General features: G+C 35.2%; 1 protein-coding gene across 3 annotated transcripts in view; it reads right to left on the minus strand.

Annotated features, from left to right (window-relative positions):
* Positions 1–21,428, minus strand: part of LOC123702976 (C-terminal-binding protein) — a 115,255-nt gene that overhangs the window by 84,487 nt on the left and 9,340 nt on the right. The window contains exon 1 of one of the 3 annotated variants that reach the window (XM_045650844.1): positions 412–744. The exons of the other annotated variants lie outside the window; for them this stretch is intronic. The gene's annotated coding sequence lies outside the window, so the exon portion shown is untranslated. Of the gene's footprint in view, positions 1–411; positions 745–21,428 lie in introns of those variants that run through there. 3 annotated transcript variants of the gene reach the window in all.

Below are 21,428 nucleotides of genomic sequence, written 5' to 3' on the forward strand. Positions count from 1 at the left end.
GAGCAGAAGTCTGTAAACACGATATCATGCTATATAAACTTTTAAATTCAAAAAAAAAATATTATTTATTTCAATTTTAGGTAAGTACCTACGTATGCAAAGTAAGAGCGCATAATGTTACATCGATAAAAAAATGTATGTAAGTACCTACGTAATACGTATATGGAAATAACTTAATTAACAAACGTGCTTAATACATATTTATTTAAAATTATAACACATCTAATACCTAGATACATTATTTTACTTGCCCATTAATTATTCTAATGCGTGTATACTGTATGTATGTTGTATACCGTGGTTGTTACAAGTGTATAGATAATTTTCGTGGTAAACAAGTTATAAAAATTTATAATTCAAAACTTTGTGATAAGATAAGACGCTAGTGGCCTAGAAAGTGTGTTGACTTACCCTTAAATATTGTACCTTTTATCTTGTTCACGAGAATCCGTTATAAGAGAACTTTATACACGTTTAATAACTGAATCAAACACAAGTCTAACAAATTCCACACATCACTATAATCCTTAACTCTAACGGAATCAACACGAATGCTTCGCACGCTCGCAAACTAAAGTCCTTCAGTATCGAATCCAATCAGAGCGCGCCACGTCCGCACACCGCTAACAATGAAAACCTTTCCAAATAGGAGATCGCCTCGTACATTTTGCACGTTATCTGCCGCGCCGGCCGAATAACAATAAAGCCGCTAATTATTATTATTACTGTTCGCGCGCTCGCAGCGCGGCTCGCGTGTGTGGGTGGGCGTAATCGTCGAATTCCATGTAATCGGCGCGCACACATGCACACGCGCCGTCGCACCACGTGCGGTGACGTCGGCCCAGGTAACGACTGCGAGCTTCGAGTGCACCCACTACACGTACACGTATCGATCCCGCGATAAATTCGACACGCCGGCGAATGCAGCGTTGGCGGTCGCCTTTCACACAGGCGAAATGCAATTTATGAGCGGCCGGCTGCAGGCAGGGCGATGAGCGCGGACTTCAAACTAGTCGCGCCGGCGAGCGCGAGCGCAGCCATGCGGCAGCCGAGAATTTTCTCGAACGCGGCGCGGCGATAGCACGTGTAATATTAATTCAATATTTTATTAACGCAATTGCGCAACATTAGCATTGATAAGAGTAATTGTACCTCGTGTAAGGCCAAGGTGACGAGAGGTCGTCGACGCGGCGGCTATAAAATTTCACGAGTAAATATAAGTCAATTTATGCGTCGCGCACTCTGCCTATTGCTTAACCTCTGCCTATCGCCAAGGGGTGCCGTGTAGTTTGCTCGCAAGTTATGTTCGGTAACGTTTGCCGAGATACGATCAATAAGGAGATTATATCGGCTCAGTGACGCCTACGCCTCCCGGCCTATCGGAGCGCACGTCGAGACGCGAAAATTGATCAATTTGCCGTCAAGCTTAATTAAGTCTATGACGACACGCGAACGCACAGCGACGTGATTCACAATTGGGACAAAAAGCGCGCAGCAGACACTCGAAACGGGAACGTTAATGAAGCGAAAAATACAAAACGAGACTTTCGAAATATATTTTTTTACTTTTTTTTGTTCAAGTTGTGGTCCGGAAATTTGAGTGTTTCGTCCAAAAAATGACAAAGCGGCAACAAGCGGAGCGTGTACAATCGCGTTCACCCAACTAGTCTGCCGGGGCTCGGACAAAAAGTGAATAATGACCGAGTCGACATGTACAACTGCGCTATTTCGAGACATATTTTCCTGTTGGTAATAATACCTACTAGTTATCAGACGCCGCGCACAAACAGCAAGACAGTCGCATAAACAAGTTAGCACCGCTTCTCTTTGAGATTGACTCAACAAATTATCTCTTGACATTTGATATGTATCTCATCTAAATAATTCTGATAATGTATTACCAACCGAGCCAGGGTCATTGAGGTTATTAACAGCCTATATCATGATTCTGTGTATTTTTTCAATTTATTTGTTTATTAATAGAACTTGTTTCGTATTTAAATGATCAGAGTATTTCAACATACATTTTGAATGAAACCGACTCCCCTCTATACTTTTCAAAAACAACATTAGCATATTATTTCAAATTAACACATTCCGTCATCGATTGTACCTGTATTATGTATATCGTAAACATAATATAAACGGCAGTTACCAAGTCAAAGTTTCTGTCTGCGAGCAAGCGTCCCAACTCGCAACTCGCGAGTGCACTGAAATATGTAGTTCAAAGTTGCAAACTTATGCCGCTCGACTTTATCCATAAGAAGTTTAATGAGAAAATTTACAAATACATTCGGCCGCATTAATTGCAAAAAGTTTAATTAATAGATGACGTTGTGCAACTGCAGTCTGCAATAACACGAAACTGTAAATGATTATTTATTTTATATCCAAGTTTTATTGAAGCGTAAGCAAAGGTTTTGGCATTAGATACACATTTAAATTTAGCCAAATCATATCATCCATTTCAAAATTGACAAACTCTCTTCAATTTCAACTTTTATACACATTCCCAAGCACTGTTACTTACCTACATACTTTACTTTGTATAACTTTTTCACACAAACAAAAACGAACAAAAATGATACCTACTTCTAAAAACTTAACAATACATGCATTATTAACCGCCTGCATCATCATCATCATCATCATCATCATCAGCCCATATACGTTCCCACTGCTGGGACACGGGCCTCCTATGAGGGTACAGGCCATAATCCACCGCGCTGGCCAAGTGCGTGTTGGCGGATGACACATGTCGTCGAACTTTTTTTTTTTTTAATTCTTCGACATGTCGGTTTCCTCACGATGTTTTCCTTCACCGTTCGAGCAGTGGTGATGTTACAACATGCGCAGATAAATTGAAAAATCAATTTAATTCCTGCGCGCTCGCCTGGTCTCGAACCCCGGACTTATCGATTCGAAGTCCGAGGTCTCACCACTGAGCCACCACTGCTCTAACCGCCTGCATAGGAACCGCATTTCAAGAATCAAGACCCCGCGATAACCTTGCGCACAAATAAAATTAACATTATTTAAAAAAGGCAGATACATTGTGACACAAACCCAATTTTATCAGAGCCCATTTAATTATATTACACGCGACTGGAATAACATCGGTACGCACACTTGTCCGGTTTCATCCGATTACGCGTGAATATATTCATTCAATGCCGTAAAACGAATTAATACCTGGATCCGACATGTAAATCCGAACCGCTGCGGTGTGAGCTAACTGCAAATACTTTATACATTATGTTCCACGATCAATTAATCGTGCTTCTGATAAGTTTAATGTACCAATAAGAAGCAAGTAAATCTGCGAATTGCGTTGCATGAAGACGAGCGAGCAGAATGATAGTTCAACACAATCATATAAATACAAGTAGATATCTAATAATACACAACCACGATTCGCACGTAGAAAGTAAAACAAAACTTTTTATACTCCTGACACCACTTTGGCATTAGCCCTATTCGCTTAATTAGAAAGATATTTCTCAGCACTGCTAAAACGTTAAGCCCGTCGCTCGTGTTATATTATATACCGACCTACGTTGTCTATGTCCTATAGATGTTTTGGAGCAAACACGAAATGGGCTGGCTGGGTCGGCATGTTTCACGTTTCCACAAAACACTGACGTACATAGTTACGATCCCCGTCCACAGCTAAACTAACGATTTGGCAAACAAATATTTATTGCGTTTTGAGAGACACGATTCGTGATATATCTTACTCGGCATTATAGATGTGGAACTTGTCAGGATGTTTCGAAATTTCTCGATTGTAGAAGCAAAAATGCCTGTAACGCTAAGCTAAGCTAATGTTTTAAAAATAGAGATAATACGAAGCAGTAAATTGCCATTACAGTCACCTTTTTATATAATCAACAACGAGCTAAAGCATACAACTTTGTAAACGTGAAACAAACACAAGTGTTAGTGAACAATACCTATATATGTAATACATTATAGTCCTCTCGTTCTATAGTTGCATGCACCCATCATCATCTCCAGTCTACAATTTAAACTAAATCAAGCAAAAAACATAACTCTACCCCAACTAATGCATTTACGTAATTATAACGTCACAAACAACCACACAGAGAGCCGTCTTGATTAACTATCTGTCGCCATATTGCTCCAGCACCTAGATTTATTAGGTCGGCACATGTCTAGACTTTATCACCGTAAAGTAATTAGCAGTCAAGGTAATCCGAACATTAAATTAACTTATCGTAGTCGGGTGCACCGAAATTGTACGTCAGAAGGCTTAGCATACATGTAGATAGGTAACAGGATTTAGGTTTACCAAATACCTATTACATGAGGCAAAACATTTTTTATAACGTTTTGAGCGTAAAATATAAATATGAACGAGTAAAACCAACCGATTAATCCTTTTCCACACTAAACGCATAAGCATACTTTGATATGGGTGAGAGCAAAAGGCAGAGTTTACCAAACAAGATTCAAGAATCCCGTTTACTGTAGAATCTACCTTTCACAAGTAGGTACTATCCTGTAGGTATGTATTATACATCCTTACCTTACGACATCCCGTATCCCCTTTAAACTGATGACGCACGCTTACCGACTTGTCGCCGACGACAAATCAACAGTGCGTCATGGCTCTTAAATTCCACACATACCCGATATTTTTGTTTACATTAAACACTAAGAGACGATACGATTTGGCGTATACTGTAAAGTGGTAATTTTTCCACTTTTAAAAGATATACCTATAGCATTACAATTAATTACATTCATGTAATTATGCCATTATTTAGAAAGTCTTATGACTTGTGTGACTCACTGTACCCGGCGGCGTGTTCTAATACCGCGTCACGTTAATTGGCTCGTTTACGTACCTGCAACGAAATAATAATTATAAATTAATTGAAATACATAATTAATTATACAGCTAGTAGACGAAGTCCGTACTGACTGAGGAATATCAATATTCAATACTGTCTGTGCATAAAATTGGTATAAAGTAATTGTGACTTTCGAAATACATGTATATATACGGTTTTTTATGATATCGTATTCAAATATCGAGAGTAGAGACATTTTATTTTATTTTCAATGAAAAAATGAACTAATAGTTATAAACAAATTAAATAATAAGCCCTCATCACCACACATCCTTATTCACCGATTTCCACGACACTATCGTATTAATTATCTACTAAAGAACCTTCCTTTTATCAGCTTAATTGAAAGTTCACATTCACGATACCAAACATAACAAAAACATACCATAGCCCTAACAATCATTAACACTGACATCCTTAATCAAGCCAGTACAGTACGTAACTAATCCACAAAATACAAAGATAAGAAAAAAACATTTCAAGATAAATAAAAAAATCAACGCGATGTGCTCTTATTTCTTTATTACAAAGTCGACAGTTTAAGAATTCCCTTCAAAGTCATTCAATACGAATTCGGACGACGCAGTTGGGTCGCGCTGGCGGGGGAGCGACCTTGGAGCCACCCCGACCCACTGGGGTGACTTTGCGCTAGGGATGCCACGCCGCTATTTATAAACGCTAACAATAAAATAAACTACGTCTTACTAAACTTTATATTTTCAGTATGTAGCTAAAGTAAACTATTGTTTGACAAAACACAGTGTTGTTAAATAAACTGCATATAATTAATTAGTAAATAGGATACACAATTTACTACTTACTCGACAACTTAAAATGTATCTTCTGATCGATTGAATAATCGTTAAACTGTATCTTATAGCATTGTATTGCACTGTACCTATATAGCATTAGCCAAGCGTAGAGTAGATTTACTGCATTATTTCTTCGAATTTAAAAGTTTATAAAATATTATCTTTCAAATATTGCCCACCACACTACATAGAAATTAGTAACGCATATAAATCAACAAGTTGAAGTAAAAACTTATCGCAATATAAAAACAAACAAAAATAAACGATAACCCCGTAGTGCCCAGCCCTACCGCATTCTCACAGTAGGGTGACTACCGACTCGGTATTCCCCCCGCGCCGCGGCGCAACTCGCTATCCCAGTGTGTGCCCCGAATAATCGACGAGACGTTTGATTGTTCACATTTCTTATCACCAACTTCACAAACAATTCGCGTAATAAAATTTTGTATGGTAATTCAATGATCGGTGTTTTAGTTGGTAATTTCGAGACGAGTTTCAAAGCGGTGTTTTCAAGGCGATCATTTCAATTGATAATGTGCTTTTGATGGCTCGTTACATCTTAAATGTTCAGCACATATAAACAACCGGTACGCGCGTATTATAAACAGGCAGTTTGTATTAATGTATTCTGATTATAACTATATCTAAAACTGGAACCAATACAACTTTTTTCACACATCAAAAACATGATACCAAATCGCAAGCTTTCCGTTTCTTCTTTAGTAGACCTCATTTTTACACAATCCATACATCTGGAGGCTTATTTACTGCTCCTCATAGTCCAATTAACACACCCATAACAATTTAACACCCTACCTTCACATAGCGTTATATATCTCATACTTGCCCATACACCGACAGTTACAATTGCGTTTCTCATATCCATACTAATATTATAAATATGTCTGTCTGTCTGTTACTCAATCACGCCTTAACTACTGAACCAATTTGCATGAAATTGGGTATAGAGATATTTTGATACCCGAGAAAGGACATAGGATAGGTTTTATCCCAGAAATCCTACGGTAACGGGTTTTTCTTTTAAAACGCGGGCGAAGCCGCGGGCGGAAAGCTAGTCCTCCATATATTGAACGTCATGTGACAAGCGCGAGGTAGCTTTAGCGCCGCTATCAAGTTAATTTCCACCAAGATCAGTTACATTCGCAACTATATTACAATGAATCATTGCTGCGATTAAATTATTGCACCATGTTTTTTTAATGGGACAAAAGGTCGTGGAAGCGAGAGTGTTATTTAATATAATATAACTGAACATCACAAAACGGAAACACGGTTAATGTTGGCTATTGCTTATATCCGTTTTTGGTTTAATTTTATAATCGATTGCGTGTATTATTTTGACACATGTATAGTTACATAAATACACATGGATATTATTACATATTGACTATGTAGTTTGTACCTAAATATTATACCTATAGGTATAAATAATTATTCACGAACTATCATTTTTATTTTTTTACAATAATATAATAGGGATTGGCTTGAGCCAATTTGTAGAATTCAATAAACTGATACGACTATGTATTAGATATATTTGATGTATTATATATTTGAGAGGAAAAAACGTTAATTATCTTGGAGATATCATTAAATATATCCAATTGACATTTTGCCGTTATGAGAATTTAGCTAGTCTAATTATTAATTAATCTGAAATGGTTAAAGAAATAACAAAGAAAAAAAAGGCCATTACTTCGAATTAATAAATAATTAGAAAATATCTCAGAATTACAATATGCTTATGTTTTTTTGTGGGTTAACAAAATATGTTTGTCTTTGTCTTATTCATTTTTTGTTTCTTCGAAAACGCATCTTCAACTGAACCTACCTACTTAAATACACCGCCATATCGTAAACAATAGATATCTATTCCAAGTAATAGTCGATACCACTCGAAAGTGACTGTTATCCATTCACAGGTAAATAGAAAGTCTTGTAAATAGAAAACAGTAGGTACAAACTTTTGACCGCCAATGAGCAGCTAGCCGTAACGACCTAATTACGAAGTGATCTGTAAAAAATGAGCAGCAAACGTCAAGTAACCGTTAGATTGGATAAAAGTGAAAGTGTAACCTATAACTATGAATACCGTTTGCAGAGTAAAAAATAAAACTTTTTAGACATTTGGCTACATAAATCAAGATGTGTAGAATGAAGACGTGTTAAAAGTACAAGTATTATTAAATGCATTAATTCTACAGTTTACTGTGATAAGAGCTGTTTGCTAATTTTCCGATAAAAATATCGTGTATGTATGTATTCATGCCTATATAATAATTCATCTTAATTTCGTTAATGAAACCTACAAACTTCAATTGTAATTAATTATAATAAAACCGCTAATCTTTACCCCCGAACGTGATGCATTGAGTGCACAATAGAATGCAAAATGCCGGGCCACTTCATCTAATTGACATTGACAGGCCACCTCGCTCAATGCCACCTGGCGATTGGAAACTCGTTTCACAATGCACGATGCAGCATCCGATATCCAGTTTGCGTATCACCCGGTTCGCTTGCGGCTTCGCTAGCTGTTCACCGCGACGTCGGCGCCCTTTTATTTGCATGCTGTTTTACATAAATTATGTCACTAGTCTATAATATTCATGTATCGAATGGCTCAGTAGGTATGTTGCATCATACATACCTACCGGGAAAATTATTTTACCCACAATTAATAAGACTCAGCAATAAACAAAACATTTGACCCATCCTTCCTACTAATATTATAAATGCGAAAGTTTGTGAGGATGTGTATGTGTTTGTTACTCTTTCACACAAATACTACTGAACCGATTACAATGAAATTTAGCACACATATAAAGGGTAACTTGGATTAACACATAGGATAGGTTTTATCATAGAAATCCCACGGGAGCGAGAACTATGCGGATTTTCCTTTGAAACGGGGGCGAAGCCGCGGGCGGAAATCTAGTCAATCATGAAATAAAAAATTAAAATCACCCCAAAATATCTACTTCGCAACAAAGCACACTACCTCTACTAACTACAGATTTATTGTTCACATCAAAACAAGGACACTACATACATTACACAGAACAAAACTAAAATCTGGAGCATCTATCCACCTCAATACTAAATAACGTTAGCCCGTGAATATTTACGTCAGCGACTTTTCAACCCACAAACCGGGCACACAGAGCTGATTGCAACTGCTCTTTGAAAATTTCTCTCAATCCTATATCCACACATATACCTATAAATATATATCTAACTTTAGCGGAATCAGCTCAATGGATTGAAACGGCCACAGTATATCTCAGCGATTACAATCGGTTAACTTACTTACGTAATAAAAGCTTTGCGACAGGAAAGATATTGATATTGATAATGTCATTTAGTTTAATTAACGTCAATGAATGGTTAGTGAAATAATTTAAATCATTGATTGTTTTGTTTTGTTACTGACCGGCGAGATATTTGTTTGTAAATAGTCGTCTACGCAAGTTGATCTATTCGTTTTTGATATTACATTGACGATTGGCGTCTTCATAAAATATATTTGTATGAGTTTAAACAACTATACAAACGACAAATTATCAAATACGAAGAGCTGTGTAAACAATACTCATGTATACTTTGCTTATTCAAAGTATGACTTGTCGCAACTATATGCAAGTTAATCATTTTCTTTGCAAAGTTTATCAGTTTCATCTATCTTTTAATTAAGCAAGCGCAAAAGTCTCAAGCATTTTTTTGCTTCTTTTCCAGAATAATTCCTCGAGAAAATTAATCCGCGCCATCTGCTAATAAAACCGTCTTAATCAAGGCCCAGCGTGTGCCCTGGGAATCGATAATTCATGGAAAGTTCTGGAAAGCGTGACGTCACTGCGAGATGTCGCACCCGGCTCGGTTACCTAAATGTTGTTCATGTGCCTCTTTATCTACACGTGTCTCTACATACGCACCGTGACGTCATTGTAACCTATTATAATATTATGTACGGGCCGGAACAGATCGATTAATTCCGAAATGAATTGCCTTTAGGCGCTTTCGCGAATGCGTTCAGTGCAGAGTTAAATAACAACTTAACACGATTCGCTTCGCTTCGCACGGACGATAATATATTTTTCTTTGGAAGATGAGCAATAAAATATGAACATAACACACTCATACCATCACTAACTGCAGAATTATTAATAATAATAAAAATACAATTTCTGTTGAAATTTTTGCCTTACTTTTTAGTTTTTTAGCTGAAAATGAGAACTATTAAATTATAAGTAAGATAAGTTTCGTTCAAAAAATATTATTCGGCCTAATCGATGAAGTTATTTAAAAATGGGCATGTAATTTAAATATTTCGCGATATGCTGAATCAAGTTCGAAAGTTTTGAATTATAATAATTCACAACTTTTAGAACGCGGCGTGACAAAAAGTTTTGACGCTCACGAATTTTTATTTCTAATTAGATCGTCTTGTTCAACAAATTCTATCAAAAAGTTATTAAACTTCAATTATAACTTTTTTTTTCTTTTGCGGCAACTTTATTTAAAACAATTATTATTCGTGTATACTGTATATGTTACCTATTTAAAAAGCATATTAATTAATTATTTCACACAAACTAACGCGTAGGTATTAATCACCAGCCAACCGACCGATTTTTGTGTAAATAAAAGACGAAATTTAAATCGTAAATTCGCTTTTTATTCACACATAAATATTCGTATTTAATCTATCCATTTAAACAGACTAGCACGTTCCTCGAAATGGATGTCTTCAGCATTCTTATTAACGTCACCGACCAACGCCGATAATAATTAGACAAGCCGCTTTTACCGGTAATTACCCGATAAATACGTCAATTCGGAACCGGTTCAAACTAGATACGCTTAGTTTATTAAACTAGTTTATTAAATGTACATGCAGATAGTTGAGGTTATAAAACTAATCAAATGGAAAACGTTAAATTTCTAATAAACATTATCAATTAATTAATCGTTTTTCAATAATTACTCCAAAGAAAATCCCATTCAAATTAAATAATCATGCATAATCTTAACTTTAACTTACGACTTAATCTAAGTACATATTTAAGTCATTAGCTATATATAGTATGTATATAATATAATACATCTTCATTTTATATAACATCACTACAAAGTCGCTTTCTCTGTCCCTATGACCATATGTATGCTTAAATGTTTAAAACTAGGCAACGGATTTTGATGCGGTTTTTTTAATAGAGTGATTCAAGACGAAGGAACACGGGCGGAGAACTAGTTTACGTATATATTATTAGTCTGTTAGCATTCTTTACATCACCCCTACCCGAGACCATTATAAAATAATCCGAACCTATCACAACACAGTACATAGTACATACTAGGGCACATGGCAGCTTCGCACCTAATCGGATTTTATTAAACATACGCATCGGTATTTACACAATCACGCTACATCACAGTGTATTTATAAAAAAGTTTCTATACTTATCATCCATAATATTGATTTGGCTTCCTTTGATTATTTTCTTTTAAGTCGATTGTCATGGTGATAAGTTTTTATTTTTATACATCAAAACTTCTTTAGTATTAATAAGTATGTACCTAGATAAATATGTGTCCATTTAATTTATAAGCAACGCGAGTCAAACGAACAATCCAACCAGACTTTAGTTCAAACTTCAATTAGGTATGTAAATATTTCATAATTTCTTCATAACTATTCATATTCTTAGTCTAAGTTGACCAAGCATCTAACAACAAAAATGCTTTTAAAATGCATAATAACTTAAAGATCCTACAATCGAACTATTTTACAAAAACAAAACCACGAACCCAAAAACGGGCCACCTAAGCAACACTGCATGGAAAATTATAACAAAAATATCCACAAACAAAATATGCACAACACAAAATACTTTCAGACTGCAAATGCACAACGGCACCAGTCGTACGGAAAATACGTTTTCAACTTTCAAAACAAGCGTTTGCGAAATATTAATATGTACTTGCTTCAACTTTTCAAGTTGCTCCTCTCAATTGTACAAACAACAACTTTTTAAGAGGCTTATTTATAAAGGCACGCATATTCTAAGAAAACAAACTACCTACTTAGATTTGTGATTCTACTATAGTACTATCAACACTTACTTGCCTCTTCTCTTCAGATTTATTTACATAACAATTTTTACAGTATCTACGTATTTCGTAACGCTGTCAGACAGAAGGCTTATTACTATTGACTGAATTAAATCAATAGAAAACATAACTGTTTTATTAGTTTAAGAGCACACAACAGTGCAATATAAAACTAATATTTATTTAAAAATAGGTATTCGTTAAAGTCTTAGGTACGTTCCGTACGTATATTTATATGAGTTATAAAATATCCGCTATCGACTATCGTAGATACTGTTTGTCGCAACACCTACATAATTGAGGAAATATAACTATACGCCACATACAGCGTAACCCAAATTCATATCGATATCGATAACTTTCCGATTAGGTACATTTGGTTCGTTATCAGTTATTTTTAGTAACATCGAATTATAGGAAGTGGTCAAATCATATGCCTTACAAAGATTAAATGTATTTTTACGAATGCGATCAATAGATAGAATTTACAAAAACTTTGAACATTCTATTACCACTACATACCACTTTTACTTAAAATAAGTTAACTTTTTCAATTCTCTCTCAGTATAAACGCACATAGAAACCTTCATACAACACACCTACATTTCATACAAGTACATGCCATACAAGCAACAATACCAAATTCCAATACGCACGCGTCTAACATCAAACATTTCTCCTCACAAATGACGCCGCAAAAACTTTTAAACAGCCCGTTTACGCTATAAATAATACATAAGAGGTATAAAACCGATTCACGCTGACCACTCACTCGTTACGGATCCGGTTAAGCCGACATAGCATCGAATAAATTATCATCGCGATGCATACTCATATTAATATAATGGCTTCGTCAGATAGAATGCGTACTTAGCGCGCGTCAGAGCACTAATCTGTAGCCGCGCTATGATGCCGAATCGTGTTGTACTATGTGGTAAGTGAGAACAGTCAAACAGAACGAAATGACAACGTTCTTTCACACGCAAAGTACGCACGCGTTCTATCTCACAATGTTAGAATAAATTTGTTAGATACTTTTTATCTGGCAGACTTTACCGCGTAGTACAATACATATCGACGTCATAGCGAAGCGTCAGGTTAGCACTCTGACGCGCGCTAGTAACGCATTCTATTTGACAAAGCCCTGAATGTATTAAATGGTTATTAAGACGAATACTTCGAATTCTAGGCGTAATTTCGAAAGGTGACTGACAGCAGCCGATAAGACGCGGGAACGTGTCTCGTTCTGTGGAATTCTTGTAGATAGTTGATATTTTAATACGTTTATCAGCAAACACATTCCTTTATACTGTACCTACCCACAATGTAATTTAAAACTCCTCGTGCAATTATGACGATTAAACGTACAACCAACGTAACGTATTCGTGCAATTGTCATATTACCTAGGTATAGGGTATGCATTCGCAAAATTCGTAGTAGTTGGAAGTTAATAATTCTCTAGTGAATAGTCTATTCGTATTCACAAAAATATATCTACCCACACACCAAAAAAACTAATACTTTCCCATAAATAGATAATGTATAACCCCAAAAACGATAACAAACAACATCACAGGTGATAAATCAACGCGACAACCCGTGACAACAAAATGGTTATAGCATTTAGCAGACTTCGTGCTATGGCAACCAAACAAACTGATAAAACGCTATTATATTTTTTAACCGACTTCAAAAAAAAAGGAGGAGGTTATCAATTCGGCCGGTATATATATTTTTTTTTTTATGTATGTACACCGATTACTCCGAGGTTTCTGAACCGATTTACGTGATTCTTTTTTTGTTCGATGCGGGATGGTGTCGAATTGGTCCCATAATAATTTTATTCGGCTAGGCCTAGTAGTTTTTATTTTATGAGCATTTTTGTCTGTACTCGATGACTTAATTTCAATGTAGCAAGTAACTTTGATTCACTTCCCGGTAACCGATTGAGCTGAAATTTTGTATACGAATGTAAATTGGATAGCGATGAAACATTATCATGACATGGAGCTGATCTGATGATGGAATCGGAAGGTGGCCATAGGAACTCAGTAATATATTGACTCGACTTTATCGAGTTTGGGCTCGTTTGATTCGTGTTGAAAAATACACTAAAAAGTATTAAATAAAAATAACTGCGTTAAAAACAACCGACTTCAAAAACGGAAAAGTAAGAAATAAAAAAGATTTGATATTATTAATTACTACATATTATTTTTATGTGCTATTTATTAAATAGGTTTGAAGTCGGTGCCAAACACTAAGCACTTAGTATTAAGCCCATGCACCGACATCAAACCTTTTTAATAAATAGCACATAAAAATAATATGTAGTAATTAATAATATCAAATCTTTTTTATTTCTTACTTTTTCCGTTTTTGAAGTCGGTTGTTTTTAACGCAGTTATTTTTATCGTAAACACGCGTCCGATAAGATAATAATCGGAGATGCGACGAGTGACGAAATTGCTGTTTACATAATCATTATATTCAGGTACATAAGTACTTAAATGTGTTTCAAATACTTTATACTGTTATTTTAAACGTTTATAAAACGACTGCGACGCAGTTTGAGACTCTTGTGTCATTCAATCGATTTCCGTTTTTTGCTTTGAGTCTGATAGATGATAGATAGGGTTGACACTTGGCAGTCGTTTATATTTTACAATTATTTTGAAAAAGATTAAAGTAGGCATACAAAGCGAATATCGACAGTATCGCAAGCTATACAAAAACGACTATCACTCTATTGAACGAAAGCATCAGATTGAATTATTACGAAATTAAATTCATTTCATGACCGTCCAATGAACCGCTCATGTCATCAAAACAACACTTAATCTTAAAAAAAAGGAATATCTACTACATCTATAACAAAACATCATAGACTATAAACATTAAACTCCAAACAAAAACTCCCCGGTCAGCAGCCCTATTTCGCACCGCTCCCAAAGTGCCGTGGCCAACTTTAGTTCAGCCAAGTAATAGCCGTTTCTAGCATTGTCGCGAACTCACTTCCGCGCTGACTCATCCCCCACGATAAAACACCTTATTCGTGGTAATAAAAACTTTAAAGTCACGTCCCTACCTACCTACATTGTCAACCGTTAGTACTTCGTATCGAATAGTGAAATACGTGCCTAATTATCGGCGCTATAAATAGAATTGTGATTACGCTTATTGTTAAAGAAAACTACCTGAGTTCAGAATTATTATTAGATAGGTAGTTGATTAAGTTTGTAATAGCCATACTCTTCATTTTATCAAATAAAAACTTACAATAACACGTGAAAATTTCAATAAGTTAGAAAGAAACGTATGCAACTTTTTTTTCGAATGCAAATAATAAGATGCAACAAGTTAAATCCAAACCAGCTACAGCCCTAAAACAACACACGAAATTTCGGGCACGACATTTTTAAACAACAAAAGTTGAACATCCAAGAAAACCCATCAACGCAACGCAACGTATAAACTCAAACTCAAACAAACTCAAACATTCATTTATTCAATTAGACTACTATTTAGTAGCACTTTCGAATCGTCATTACATAATTATTTTAACATTTACCACCGATTCGGAAAGCAGTGATCTATGGAGAAGAATCGGCAAGAAACTCCATAGTTGCTCTTTTAAAATCATGTAAATATTACAATATATGAAACTTATATCTAACTACATAATATGCCAATGAACTGTCTTGTGGTTTTTACGCGACAACCCTCCATGGGTTTTTATCGTCCATATATTCCTGAATACTGTAGTACGCTCTCTGAACTAATACATTTTTTATATAACTTTTAAATTTAGAACTACTAAACTCTTTAATATTGTGAGGAATTCTATTGTAAAAGCGTATACCTTGACCCATAAATGAATTTTTAACTTTAGCTAATCGGAAAAATGGCATTTCAATTCTATTCCTGTTCCTTGTGCCATAATCGTGTCTATCTCCTACTCTTGTGTGTAAGTCGGAGCTTTTGTGTACATGCAAAATATTATTAAATATATACTGTGATGGTACAGTAAGGATACCAGTATTCTTAAAATGATCTCTTAGTGAATCCCGAGCACGTAAATTATATATAGAGCGAATGGCTCTTTTCTGTAAGATAAATATAGTTTCTATATCTGCAGCCCTGCCCCACAGTAGAATTCCATAGGACATAATGCTATGAAAGTAGCTGAAATAAACCAGTCTAGCCGTATCTTCATCGGTGAGTTGCCTTATTTTTCGGACTGCATATGCAGCTGAACTGAGCTTACCTGCAGCGGTGTTGACATGGGCTCCCCACTGTAGTTTCTCGTCCAATGTTAACCCTAGAAATACAGTAGACTCAGTAGGATGCAATACCTCCCCGTTCAAGGTAATATCTCTGTTCAACTTTTTTACGTTAGGAAGTAGAAATTCAACACAAGTGGTTTTTTTGGCATTTAATAATAAATTATTGGCATTAAACCATTCAGATATGTGTAAAAGAGCACTGTTCACTTCGTCAACATTTGGGTCATGCCTATCCACATTAAAAATTAATGAGGTATCATCTGCAAACAGAACTATTTCACACCTATCCTGCAAATAATAGGGAAGATCATTGATATATACCAAGAACAAGAAGGGACCTAAAATTGACCCCTGTGGAACACCAATGTTAATTGACGCACCGCTAGAACGTTCTCCATTAACAACTACAGTCTGTATCCTATCATGCAGGTATGACGCTATGAGGTTCTGTGCTTTTCCTTTAATTCCATAGTGATTAAGTTTACGTAACAAAGTACAATGTTCAACGCAGTCAAATGCCTTGGAGAGGTCACAAAATATCCCCAGAGCATTTTTTGAGTTTTCCCATGCTTTATATATATGTGTTAGAAGTGCAACCCCAGCATCTGTGGTTGAGCGCCCCTTTGTGAAACCAAACTGTTTGGTGTGCAGTAAATCATTAGATGCAAAATGACTACTCAGTTGGTTTAATATTAACTTCTCGAATACCTTACTTAATGTTGGTAAAATAGAGATAGGTCTATAATTGTTACAGTCTTCTTGATCGCCCTTCTTAAATAGAGGTATAACTTTACTAAGCTTTAGTAAATTAGGAAATGTACCATAGTCACAACACTTATTAAATATAAAAGCTAAATTTTTCGCAATATTTTCTATGATATTATTAACTAAATTTACGGACATTCCCCAAAGATCACAAGTATTTTTTAGATTAAGCGTCTTAAAGGCAGTAACAATATCACTAGCAGTTACGTGTCGTAATTCAAATAATGTACTGCACCCCGCAACATGGTCCCTCAAAAAGGTTTCTGCAAGTGCTGAAGACGAATTTAAACTATTAGTAATAGTAACAGGGACACTACTGAAGAATTCTTCAAAAGCAAGAGCAACATCAGCACTTTTGTCAATAACCCTGTCATTATTTACAAGTTTTATAGTATTACTTGATTTGCTTTTACCCATTTCACCATTAATAATAGACCAAACTGTTTTAACTTTATTATCCGATTCGCGTATTTTATCTCTGATATACAATCGCTTCGCAGTAAAACAAACAATTTTAAAAGTTTTTGAGTAATTTCTAACATAACTAAGAAAAGATGGGTCTTTATTATATTGCTTCATACCATATAACTCATAAAGAACGATCCTACACCTATGTATGCTAGGTGTCGCCCATTTACTAAATGGTAAATCCTTGGTAATATTTAAAGATTTAACTTTAAATATTTTTTCAAATTCATTATGAACTAAATTGAAAAGATTTTTAAACATTTCACAAGGATTATTATTACAGGATTGATCATTCAGTACGGGCAGGTTTTTATTAATATTATCTCTAAATTTATTAATGCCTTTTTTACTTATAGGCCTAACATTAATTCTTTTAAATTCAGGTAAGCAATCCCATTCAAAAACTACTTTCTGGCCACAGTGATCCGAAGTGAGTGTATTGAGAATATTTTTCTCTAAACAGAAGCAGTCGCAGTATATATTATCAATACAGGTTGCAGAAGTAGGTGTAATTCGTGTGGGTTCATTAAAAAGTTTATACAGATTAAATGACTGAAACAAATTAACAATTCGTGTAGCCGTTTGTGTTTGTAAAAGTATATCAATATTAAAATCACCACATACTATAACTTTTTTTTTACTCCTACTTAAACGCTTTAATATTTCTTCCATGACTGTCTCAAACATATTATAGTCACTGGAAGGGGGTCTATAAACGCAAACAATAATGTAACGCTCCAGTTCAACACAGGACAGTTCAATGGTCCGTTCTACAGAAAGACTAACAATGTCAGTTCGTTCTTTACATTTTACACTATTGTGTACAAAAATAAGAGAACCTCCATGAATAGCATATGTCCTGAAGTATATACTTTTTAATGTATAATTATCAATATTTATTACCAACTGACATTGTTTAAGCCAATGTTCTGTTACACAAAAAACCTTAATTCTATTATGATTTAAAAATAATTCTATTTCTAATAATTTGCTAGCCAAGCCTTGAATGTTTTGATGTACTATAGAAAAAGTCTGCTTAGCTGTTGTCTTATATACTAGTTTAAATCTAGCTTAGGGCTAGATTTTCTGTCAACACAAGGTTGGTGTATATAATTATTATTACTACTACATAAAATTATAGTAGATCCAGGGTCTGATAACAAACATGTACCAGACTGGTTAATATTATATGCTATTAACATAGCAAGTTCTCGCTTATATCTAGATGGCAGATACACTGTATTCTTTGTCAAAGTAAAAGATTTAATACACAAATTAATGTCAAAGTAAAGAAATGCATCACGATGATTATTTGTTACATTATACAATTTTAAATTCATATTATGAATTAATCTATTTTGTTCTTGTGTCAAACCAGGTAGGTACGGCAATGTACACAACATAAATTTACATTTAGTCTGACTACTAATTTCCAACATTTTTTGAAATCCTACATCAATATCCTTATTTTTTATATTTAAACTATCTCCATATAGTATAATTACAATATTATTCTTATTAAAGCTAAAATGATCAAGTGATTTGATTATATAATTAAATGAACTGTTAGGAGTGCAAATATTAGTGACTTTATAAAATCTACTATCTCTCCGTTTTATTCTAAGCGATTGTTTTACCTCCGGTCCGCCGGCACTCGGTATGTCGCTGACATACCACTTCGCAAAAACAACCTTCCTCCACAATACTACAATAGATGGCTGAGTGGAGCGTTTTCGCCTCCCCCCTCGCCCCCGCGCGGCTCGCCCGCTCCCCGCCCACCCCCTTCCGCCGTCACTACATGAGTCAGCGCCGACGTTATATCAAATTCGATGCCGCGCAACTCTAGTGGCTTGTTTTCGTTGTAACATAGCATTTTTTCGTCAATAAAGCACTCGGTAATGGCGCCATTGGCAATGATAAAGGTGATCGGGAATAAATTACTGAGCCGGAGCGAATTTCGCCTCTTTGTTTTGAACTCCGGCGAGGTATGAACGTCGCTCACGAACGGCAAACTTCCCGAGACCCACCTATTTTAACTCGGTTCGCCAGTTTAAAGTTAACCGCAACTTTCGAACTGGAAAACTCAAGTATAGGAATAACTTTTTAACAAAATAGAAGCTACTTCAAGTGCTACGGCTATAGTAACTATGTTGCTGTAACATCCATTAAGCTTTTATGGGTCAATAAATACTGTATAGGTGCTTCTTACTTTGTACGAGTGATATAATGGAATATTCAAGATGTTCACATAATATTCTAGACAGCTCTATTATGCCTGAGTTAATATAAAAAAAACCTGAAATAATAAATTTTAGAAGCTTTTTTATAACACGATTTGTAAAATGTAAATTAAATACTTGCGACACTAAGCTATTTATTTAAAAGTTATACCCGATATATTTGCGAAAATACATCCTCTTTATCAATTTTAAACTCATTAAAGCAATTCAAAATCATCTTTCGTAATCAATCTCACAAATAATCCAACTTGAACGTTATAAAACTGCTACAACTTGCGCATCAAAAAGCGCGGCATAGCAACAAAGGTGAACAACTGCATAGCGGGGGAAAGAATCGGCCGTTTCCGATACGAAACGAAATCCAATTAAGCATCCCATCTCGGCATTCGGCCGGCAATCCATGAGCCCAGCGGAAACCGTAAAAACCTGACCGGCGGGCGTGGTTGCGCCGCGTCCATGGCTATGCAAATACAACGCTCTTTATAGCCGCTTTAATTACACGTATCATATAAAAGAAAGTCGAGTTGGTTATGCCACTTATAATTCAAGATTGGTGGAATATTTTAATGATTTTTGGTAGGATACATGTCTCCGCTTAGATAAAAATACATTACTTTGTCCCCATGTGTTAGCGTCAGTCAGTCAAATGTAGGCAAGCAAAAGGAATTCTCAAAACGACATGGCCTCTAAAACTGATGTATATTGGCTTATTTACATTTCACATCGTGACATACGGTGAATCCTACACCCCATCTATTGACACTCCCGCATAACCGCCATCATTTGTGACTGTTGTGAACACAGCCTAAATACTGTTTACACGGACGCCATTTTAATAATTACCAACCAACGCTTTAAATAAACTCTCCACTTAAAAAACGGAAGCTTAATTAAAGTGGGCTGTACGATCAAATAGTAATTAACGAAAAGATTTCATTTCAATGCTATTTAATAATAGATTTAACAAAATGTTATAATATATCTACACATTTATGATTGTGCTGGTTCTAATAAATGTAAACAATTTAAAAAATGTTCAAGATAATTTACATTGTAATCGATACGTGCTCCAAGTGGTTGAATTTAAAACGTCGACAAAACAATACTTCAAATAGAAATGCACTGTTTGCGGTTTATTGAGGTCAGATCATTTGAAACTGCACTGACATCATGTTTTAATAATAATAAATATAGTTTCGACCTATGATCTAAAACTTGTACCTACAACATCTTTTAATTGTTTCTACAGACCATTTAACCATTTAAAATTAAAGTATAACTGATAATAACAGATACCTACTTGGACTACAAAAAGCGATTTTATAATTATTACATTTGAGTTGAGATTTCAAATAGAAATAATGTCAGCCTAATTTATAATATATATAGAAGACATTACAAACGTTTATAAATAGTAAATACTAAATACCATTCAAACATTTCCTACAATTTCCAAATGACCAAAAACATACACAATCGAAATTTTCCTTCGACCGTTGCTAATGATCATCTATAATCGTTATCCAATTCATTTGTTCGATTGTAACAACATTAACGAGCACGCTACACGGCGTTGGCGGATCGTTAGTTAGCCGTTATTTTAGTAAGATATTAAAGACGGTCACGAGGAGACCACAGTTGCTGTAAAGTGTGCGAAACGTCGGGTTACTACTTACTAATACAATGAATAAATTGCGTTTTAAATCCGTTGAAGTCTTTAATTTAAAAAAAATGACGAGATAATGCTCATTCTGACCACACTATGTCAAATTATTTTAGTGTAAACATGCGTAGAGCATTCTTTCGTTGTTCTAAGTGCGTTCGTAAAGATTCTATGCAATGTTCTA

This window comes from Colias croceus, chromosome 24 (assembly GCF_905220415.1).
Source record: "Colias croceus chromosome 24, ilColCroc2.1".
NCBI classification, from domain to species: domain Eukaryota; kingdom Metazoa; phylum Arthropoda; class Insecta; order Lepidoptera; family Pieridae; genus Colias; species Colias croceus.